General features: G+C 37.6%; 1 protein-coding gene across 10 annotated transcripts in view; it reads right to left on the reverse strand.

The window, feature by feature from the left end:
* PHF20 (PHD finger protein 20) overlaps positions 1 to 6,966 on the reverse strand; it is a 71,549-nt gene extending 64,583 nt beyond the window's left edge. For 6 of the 10 annotated variants that reach the window (XM_085302647.1, XM_085302646.1, XM_085302645.1 and 3 more), the window contains exons 1-3: positions 6,927 to 6,966; positions 2,486 to 2,540; positions 703 to 831 (exon numbers count right to left, since the gene is read on the reverse strand). The gene's annotated coding sequence lies outside the window, so the exon portion shown is untranslated. Of the gene's footprint in view, positions 1 to 702; positions 832 to 2,065; positions 2,127 to 2,485; positions 2,541 to 6,926 lie in introns of those variants that run through there. The other 4 variants (XM_085302637.1, XM_085302638.1, XM_085302639.1 and 1 more) reach the window with 4 other exon arrangements.
* Between the last annotated feature and the right edge of the window lie 1,769 nt (positions 6,967 to 8,735).

Consider the following 8,735-nt stretch of genomic DNA (forward strand, 5'->3'; position numbering starts at 1 on the left):
CAAATACTGCAAAAAGGCACTTTATGAATAACCTTAGTTTTCTGGACTGATAAAATAGCATGGTAACACTCCGATAGTTTATGCAAACAGAAATTAAAAATATGTAACTATTTGAAGGAAAACCGCATTAAATTCACTCAGCATGGTAAGTGTGCTGTCAGATTCCTAAGAGTCATTCCACATCACTGGTGATTTAGGAGGACTACAAAGAACAAGAGGTAAGGTGGGTAGTACAGGTGTTGGGTTAATAAAAGCACTGACAACACTGCCAGAGTAAAAGAACTAGCAATAGATCGCCCTGTTTTCACAGGTGATGCTGCACGGGTATAGCTGAATACTGGTCTACTAAAGGTAACCCCAAGATTTGAAATTTAGTTCCTATACAGGTAATAAAAGAAACAGGTATATTTTGTTTTCTTAATATAGAGCAGTATAAGCAGTTACTATGCCAGGACAGGTAACAGCAGATTCCATAAAACATAAGCTGACTCTACCATTGACTCCAGCACTAGAGAGCGTTCCAAAATTGCCATCATATATAAGTGCACATTTTGGAACTGTCAAGGACTGAGTCCAATCATGTTTTAAAGGTAAGTTCTTATTGCTCAGCAATAGCTACTTTTGACCTTTCACTTATACCATTGGCTTACATCATACCAAGCCTTTCATCTTCATCCATGGGTAAAACAATGAAAGCCTCACCCAGTTCACCCCCTACAATATGCGCACCCCCATCAGGAATGGTCACTCCAGAGAAGTCCATTGTCCCCACCACAATCAGAAGACCTTGCAAGTGGATGACCACAGCCATGCTGTGCTGAAACCACACACCTGCAGATGAGAAAAGGTAATGGCTATGTCAGACTGCAAAACAGTATTTACAGACACCATTACATTATACAATCCCAATGGCATCTTATGAAAACAGTATAATTCTCACAAATATTTAAGTACTATTTTTTTTAAATTGCTTTGGCATTGACTTAGGAGGCTGATTAGAACAGACTATTCTCCACAGACAAAAACATCTGCCTGTGCTCTGCGCCTACCAGATTTTGGCTACAGTATCACTGCCACCACGAAGTATGCCTCACTGTATTTTACCCTACATATTAAAAAAGCATGACTAAAACACGTCAGTTATATATAACTAAGGAATTGTTTCTATACTATTAACCTAAGGATTTCTCTACTTCTGCCTCATGTTTTGCTTATGCATACCATTTCATAGTAAAATTAGAAAGTTTTCAGGACACAACCATAAGTCACACACGTCCTTATCACTGGTATTTCAACCGCAATGCTTCAGACCTTCAATCAAGTCTTCTAATGCAATAGGAACAGAAACAGCAAAAATTCCAAATGGACAAGACAACAATTAGACATTGCAACAAACTTCCAGGAATAAYGCAGCTCCTCCACACTTATATCCAAAGAACACATTCCAAACAAGACAATGGATTGCATGCAGTTGTTCTTATCTGCACTACGCAGGATCCTCAACCAGATCTTAACCAACACTACTCCTTTCTTTACAAGTTTCCAAGACAATCATCCACAGCATAGAAAGTAAATTCTTCACTGAACAACACAACACTGGAAATTGGATCCTGAATTAATGCTTATAATTAACAAGAATTTCTAACAAGAATACTGTATAGGTAATTCCTTAAGGCTAAAATATTTACTCAGAGCACAAGGCTTATCATCTCATTTCAGACCCATAGTTTCCTCCAGTTTACATAAGTAGACCAGCAAAGCTGTAACATCATGAAAAGCTACATCTGCTCTCCTCTGTAGGCAGAAACTAAGACTTAAAGCATTTAGCAACAAATGTGAAGAGCTATCAGCAGATGTAAGTTACACCTCTCTAGATCAAGAGCTTCATACTCTCTCCTAGATTAAAGGGCATTTTGAGAATGTCATTTGCATCCTCTCAACAATATCCCACACAACTGTGTGGTCGTGTGGAGACTGGGACAGACCAACATAGAAGCAGAAATTATAAACATAGGTAATTCAACAGAACAGAGAAAAAGCAATCTTCTATAATAAAATCTATTACCAAGTGCAATTAAAGAAGTGAGCATTCTTTTTTTTCAGTCATTTGATCATCTCATTTGGCTGTTCTAGTTTCGTCTGTTTTTTCGTAACACACTGTAATGATAAAGACACTCTAAAATACTGAGCAAGCAAATAGATTTGGGAAGTTTTTCTGTTTTGTTTAAAGTCATATGAAATAAGACATTTGTTTCCTAAATGACATATATTATTTTCAAGAATATCTACTTTAATCAAACTGTCGTATTTTCTCCAATTAAGAATCTGCAAGCTCTGTTCTAAGAATATAAAGATTAAATTTAGAGAAATATTTTCCATGGTGACTTTAAATGTCAGGGTTTTTCTAATTTTTGCAAACAACCTCAACAGATTAAAGAAAGCAGAGCTACAATTAACAAAATTGAGTATCTGCACTTATACTCACCAAGAAGAAACTCGTTGCTTATAAAGGTGCAGGCATTCCAAGTATTTATGTACAACTACAGGGAAGAAAAAAAAAAAAAAAAAGTCATATGAATTCTGAGACAAAGGTATTTTAGAGTTTAGAAAAATACTCACTCAATAGTCAATACTTTAGCATACACTGACCACTCTAAAAGGTCAAATTCTCTGTAAGTATTTCAATACTGAATGTCAGCAGGCTACTACCATCCAAATTAGAAATAGAGCCCCCCCACGCCCGTTTTCATAACCTCATCAATTTTTTTCCCTCATTTACTTATCCCTTGCCAAACATAAGCCATCAGGAAGTTTACAGCTAGYTACTCCTACTTTGGCACACCAGATACCTCAGAACAAGCTAAGCAAGCAGACAATTTCACTACCAAACTTTGTGTACGCGAGTAACTCGAAATTTGAGGTACTGTCCGCAGATATGTGGAGTAGAAAGAACTACTGACATGTCAAACCTATCGCATAGACCAAACTGTACTTAAAGAAGTTACAGACTGTAGGCAGTTTTACCTTGTAAATTACTGAAAACATAGGGGTCCTAGAATAAAATAACAGACTAAAGATCCAGCAATCACAAATGTGCAAGCACATGTGTTCAACTTCTCTTCCAATGGAGAACAACAGCTCCTGCTGTTTCTTGTTTTTCTTTTCTCTCATTTTCCTTTTTTTTTTTTTTTTAATTTCCCTTCCTCTTTTTCTCCAATTTATAAAAATTCTTAACTCCTTTCCCAACTTTTCAATCCACCACTATTTGGCATAAAAGATTTTCAAGCAAATACATCTGAAACAGTCACTGATTCTTAATTGCAACTACTCTGTGCTGAATCTAATACCATCTCTTCCTCCTATGAGTTTAATGAGAACTGCTACTGAAAAACCCACACAAATGTCATTGCATCAATTATATTCCTATCATGCAAACATACTTTAATTCAGAGGACAGAAGCTTTAAAAGAGAAAATTTCAATTCTCTAATATCCAAGTACAAGCAACCCAGCCATAAACAAAAACAAGAGCACCTACTCTGCACCAAAACATCAAAATGCTTGAGTATTCTAGATTTGGAAGCACAAATTTCTTCTGCAAACTAATTACAAGAGACTGGAATTCACAAAACTAAAGTCATCATTTCTGCTGCAACATACAGTTTCTACTCATACTAGTGGACTTCTGCTGTGATATCATCACGGTTAAGATAAATAATCTGTACTAAAAGATGACTTATTAGGAAAGTTTAAAACCAAAAACCTAAGTCTGATGTATTTAGTCACAGTGCCTTCAAAAAGTTCAAATTACAGATATGCTCTAATTTAGTAAGCATGGCTTTTCAAGATATATTTTAAAAAAGTCTATCCTTTTTAATGATTAAGAGACACAGAAACAATCTTGCATTTAGAAATAATTCCAACTGCAACAAATAGCAGCCTGAGGAAAAACAGGAAAAAATTAAGATGAACTGAAATTCTTTTATTGAAAAATTTCTGGCAATTTTAGATCCCTACTACACCTACAGTTTTAGAACTTCTTGATTAAGGAGGAACAAACTCAGTGTGAGGCATACTCTGAGGTGTAAGTTAACATCTTAAACAGTAAGAATCCTCTCAAGGAAATAAGGAGTTCAAATGTGTAACAAATGAAAAAAACCTGCAGACTGCTCTACCAATCTTCATAATTTCTTACAGAGCACTCAGCAGTCATGGTCTGCAAACTGTGACAAAGTTCATCATATCAATCCATGTTGCAATGAGCATACCATGCCCATCCAGCCATGTGAACCAACAACTGCCAAAATGCACTCCTCCTCCATCAACTGAGACATCCTCAGCTGCAGGAACTACATCCATCACGCTACAGAGGGATTCGCTTTTTGGTCACGTAAGCTTTTAATTTGTTCAGAACAGTTTCTTCACCCACAAAGCCATTCCATTCACTATATGTAAGGCTCCTGCAGACTTCAGGAGAACATCAGAAAACAGGCTATAGACCACCTGAAATGTTCTGAAAGGCCTAATTTAGCCTGCAGATCAGGCACCCCAACACAGTTTTTCCTGATAGTCTACCTGAACTGAAAAAGTGTATTAGCATTGGCTAAAAACACTGCCTGATGCCAAACATACTAAGTATTACTGACTTCAAAAAGACCCTCCTGCCCTGCCCAATGGTCCTATGACCTTTTTGTAAAAAAAAGAATGAAAACAGAGAAAGAAAGAAGTGGACAGATTTGCATTCCTGATCTATCCTAGGATAAACTTTCTTATACTGGGACCACATTAAAGTATTTTATTTAGGTTGACTCTGCTGAATAGACAAGCTGCTAGCTGCTAGGAGAGTGGCCTTGCAAGACATATGAGCTTGTGCTCAAAACTGACAAGACAAACTCACAAAATTGTAAAGACAGCAGATTTTTTCTTAAAAGAGCATACCCTTAAAAAAAAAAAAGAGGAATCAGTTTACCTAACTACTTTCTGTTTGGTCACAACCCTTAGATTACTGAGTCTAATACCATTTTTCAATTGGTGTCAAAGCTTTAAATTTAGTATAAATATTTCATTATTAAGTGACATTTAAGTATTATCATCTATGTCATTTCTGGAAGGAGCACCTAGACATTCTAGAAAAGCCCATTTTTAAGAGATTCCAGATGACCACAGTTTTACTGAATCATGACATTTACTGCATTGTTTCCAAGTTTCAATAAACCGACAGAAGATGTTTGCGGTAGCACAGAAATTTAGTATTAAGAAATTAAATACTAAATTAAATTAAATACTTAAGTATCTAATGGCCAGCAAACTCTTCAATTTGGACCAGATGCCCTATCCCTGGCTTTGAGGTTGTTCTGGATGTTCAAACAGTACACCATACGTTTGTAGCAAATTGTTGAACCTAAGATTTTTCTCATCAGTAAGCATCAACATGTATTCTAGCTATCAGAGGAAAAGACCAAGATTGAAAATGGAAGAACCGAGTAGGAAAGCACAAAAATGATCTAATAACAGTAACTGCAGCTGTAATTGGACTTCTGACTCTTAAAAGTCTAAAAAGTCTTAAAAATCTGAAAAAAAAGTCTATAGAAAGTTTGAGAACCATTTTCCACAGATAATTTATACCACCTGAGGTACTGGCTGCTGCAAATCCATTCAGCCACTGTTTACAGCCAGACAGTATCTACTGTCCTAACAATCAGATATGGGAGTCTCAGTTTCATTACCTGAATGCTTCCTGAGTGGGCAGGATCAACGCTACCCCACTTCTTGATAAAGGACTTGGTATTTTGTTGATGAACACTGACCTTCAGTTAAATGGAAACAGTGCAAGTTCCACTGCTATAAGGTTCAACAAAAAAATCAGCTCTTCGTTTAAGACAGACATGAAGCAGATAGAATGTGTTCCACACTGCAAGGAAAAGGCGATTCTGCAAGTTTTTTCAGAAAGGAAGGAAAGGGGTACACTTACAGGCTGCTTCTAGACTCATCTTGTAGCTTAGAGATGGAAAAGACAGCAGAGAAAGCAGTGCATGATTTTCAAGGCTGATGACAGCAATACTGACGGGAGAGAGCTGCAATCTTGGCAGAGGACTTATATAAATACTAGGAATCAAGTCATTAGCATCTATCACTATGGTGAGGAATCATTAAATGTCTAGTGCATTTGGAATCTCTACTACACTACACAAGCAGTCTAGATTTCAGCTTTAAGGCTAACTAAAAATCCTCACTTAAACAACTGCAATGCCTTTTAGGCCTATCAGCTAAAGATACCCAATTCTATAGTTGGAGCAGTAAAGATGCTTGAGATAATTTTTCCTACAGAAAGAGCAAAACTACTGCACTATTTGGAGCTACGGAACAGTTTCCATTTCCTTGGGAGAGAAGTCATAGGAGAAAGTTGTTTTGAAATTAGTGTTTTAATCTCAGCAAGAAGAACAGGAAAGCTCTCTGGTGCTGACTTCATCAAAACAAACAAACAACACACAAAAACACACCACACTTTAAAGACTGAGATAGTGCTATTTTCTTCTGACCAATTTTGTAAATCAAATAGTAATGCAGTACTAGGACAGACAAGGCAGGCTGTATTCAAACAAGGCTGGCCAGAAGTACTCAAGTCTCGTAAAAGACTGAAAAAAGGCATGTCGCCAAATTTACAGCCCTCAAAAAACAATTTATGTTGCACACTAACACGCACTATTTTCAGCCACATGTACCTGCAGTAAGAATGGCCACACTATACATCTATACACAAATGATCACTTAAATTTGGTGCATGCATACACAAAATAAATGCTTTTTACAAGAACACTGCCTGAAAAGTCAGCAGTGCCAAAAACTTTTTGGAAAACATAGGCCATGTAGACACTAGTATTTTGACAGTAAGCACAAAATGACAGCACTAAGGTCACTATTTCGTACCTGAAGAAAGTCTCTTCCTACAGGAAGCACAAAATAATCCTGTGGGCAAACAAGGAAGAGAAGTTTGAAAATGGTAAGTAATAAAAAAGTAGAAAAAGAAGAGTAGACTTGTGCAACTGTTAACCGAACTGCTACAGACGCTTCACAAGACTTCTCCATATAAATGTAACAGTAAATTGAAAATATCTGCAATTAAAAAAAAATGCACCCACACAATTAGGCAAGAATCAAGAACGCAGTTTATATACTGACTGAGGACAACTACTTGCAGGGCCAAACAATAAACCCTCCCCCACGCACATTCTTTAGCTCAGTTCACAATGTTGTAGCCCAAGTGCTCACATCTGCACAGAACAGTGCCATATGGACAGAAATTAGAACAGAAGTGACAGTATGGCTTTTCTATAGTGACAATGTCAGCTTACGTCAAGGTCTGACAAATTACAACCACAGACAGCATTTAGTTTCCAGAGATGCAGTTTTATATCAAAGATGCAGTTAAACAGAATTTAACATCCCCTACTAATAAATTAGAGATTGCACCCTTTCCTGAACAAGGGGAAGAATTTAGGTCAATATCATTGCCTAGGTTATCCAGGAACTACAAGAGCAAAAGAAGCGGCTTCAGAGAACTTATCCAATTAAAGGTAAGAATTAATTATATGCTACTTATGTTTCAACCAAGACATGTGCACTGTTACAAGCAATTAATATTCCAGGCTCATTCTCAACCTGACCTTAATTAATCACCCTGGACTGCAGGCAAACTGATTTTACTCTCAGAATACTCAAGTAAAATTTTATTTCCGTTTAGGAAATACTAACAAAGTCAGTCAGAACGTAAACTGAACTCTCCTACAAGCTGACTTAAGTCAAATAACAAGTATTCCTCCAAATCTTCAACTACAGAACTATTAAGAGATAAGAAAATTGACAAGAGAATCATACTACATATGATCTTTGTTGTAGCTCTTCTCAGTTGACTTTTCGGAAATAGGTCCTGTAAAGCATTCTTAGCATTCTTTGCTCACCTACAGACAAACAAACCCAGATCAAAATTATTTCTGTCATAGAGTTTCTCAGTTACAAGATTCTGTAGATGCCTACAAGAAGTTGTTTCAAGTTACTTTTTAGCATAGTATTTAGTAAGATGGGTTTCATCTGTTACACCATACACTATTAAACTACGTACACTGACAGATGTCAAGAATTTTAAAGTTTGGACTCAACCACACTCAAACATCCCTTTCGATCTGTTTTCACACGTTTAAACTAGAAACACTAGCCTGAGATCACAGAAGCATTTCTGGCACTGGGAAGACTTCAAGTAAAGATTTAAAAGTTTCCCAAAATTGCACTGAAGGAGGCTGTCAACTAATCTAGTCCTAATACCACACAGGTGCGTTGCAAGCCAACTGGTCCAATAATCCATTTGGGGAGCAATAAACCGTAGCAGAACTCATGCCTGCTGGGAAAAAGAATACAGGGCCTCCCCACCACGCATGCTAAACAGCTGTAACACGAGGTAACTTTTGGACTACTGCAAGATGTCTTCCCTTCTTTAAAGGCTTTCCGAAAGCAACAAAAAGCGCAAGGATGGAGATGCACTGTATCCTTCAGCAGACACAGTAAGATTCTAGCAAACGGTACGACCTACGGAAATCAACACCGGTGGCGATAAACACTTTGCAGGGCTGGTATCTTGCCCCGTGCAAGGTTTTTCCTGCTTCATGCCCCGGGGCCCAGCGAGAGGCGGCCGCCGGCGCCGGGAGCGCCCCGCGCCGCTTCCTGCCGCGCCACCGGGCCGAG

The sequence above is a fragment of the Rhea americana genome, unplaced genomic scaffold (assembly GCF_003343005.1).
Source record: "Rhea americana isolate MKP2758 unplaced genomic scaffold, rheAme1 scaffold_190, whole genome shotgun sequence".
Classification (NCBI taxonomy): Eukaryota; Metazoa; Chordata; class Aves; order Rheiformes; family Rheidae; genus Rhea; species Rhea americana.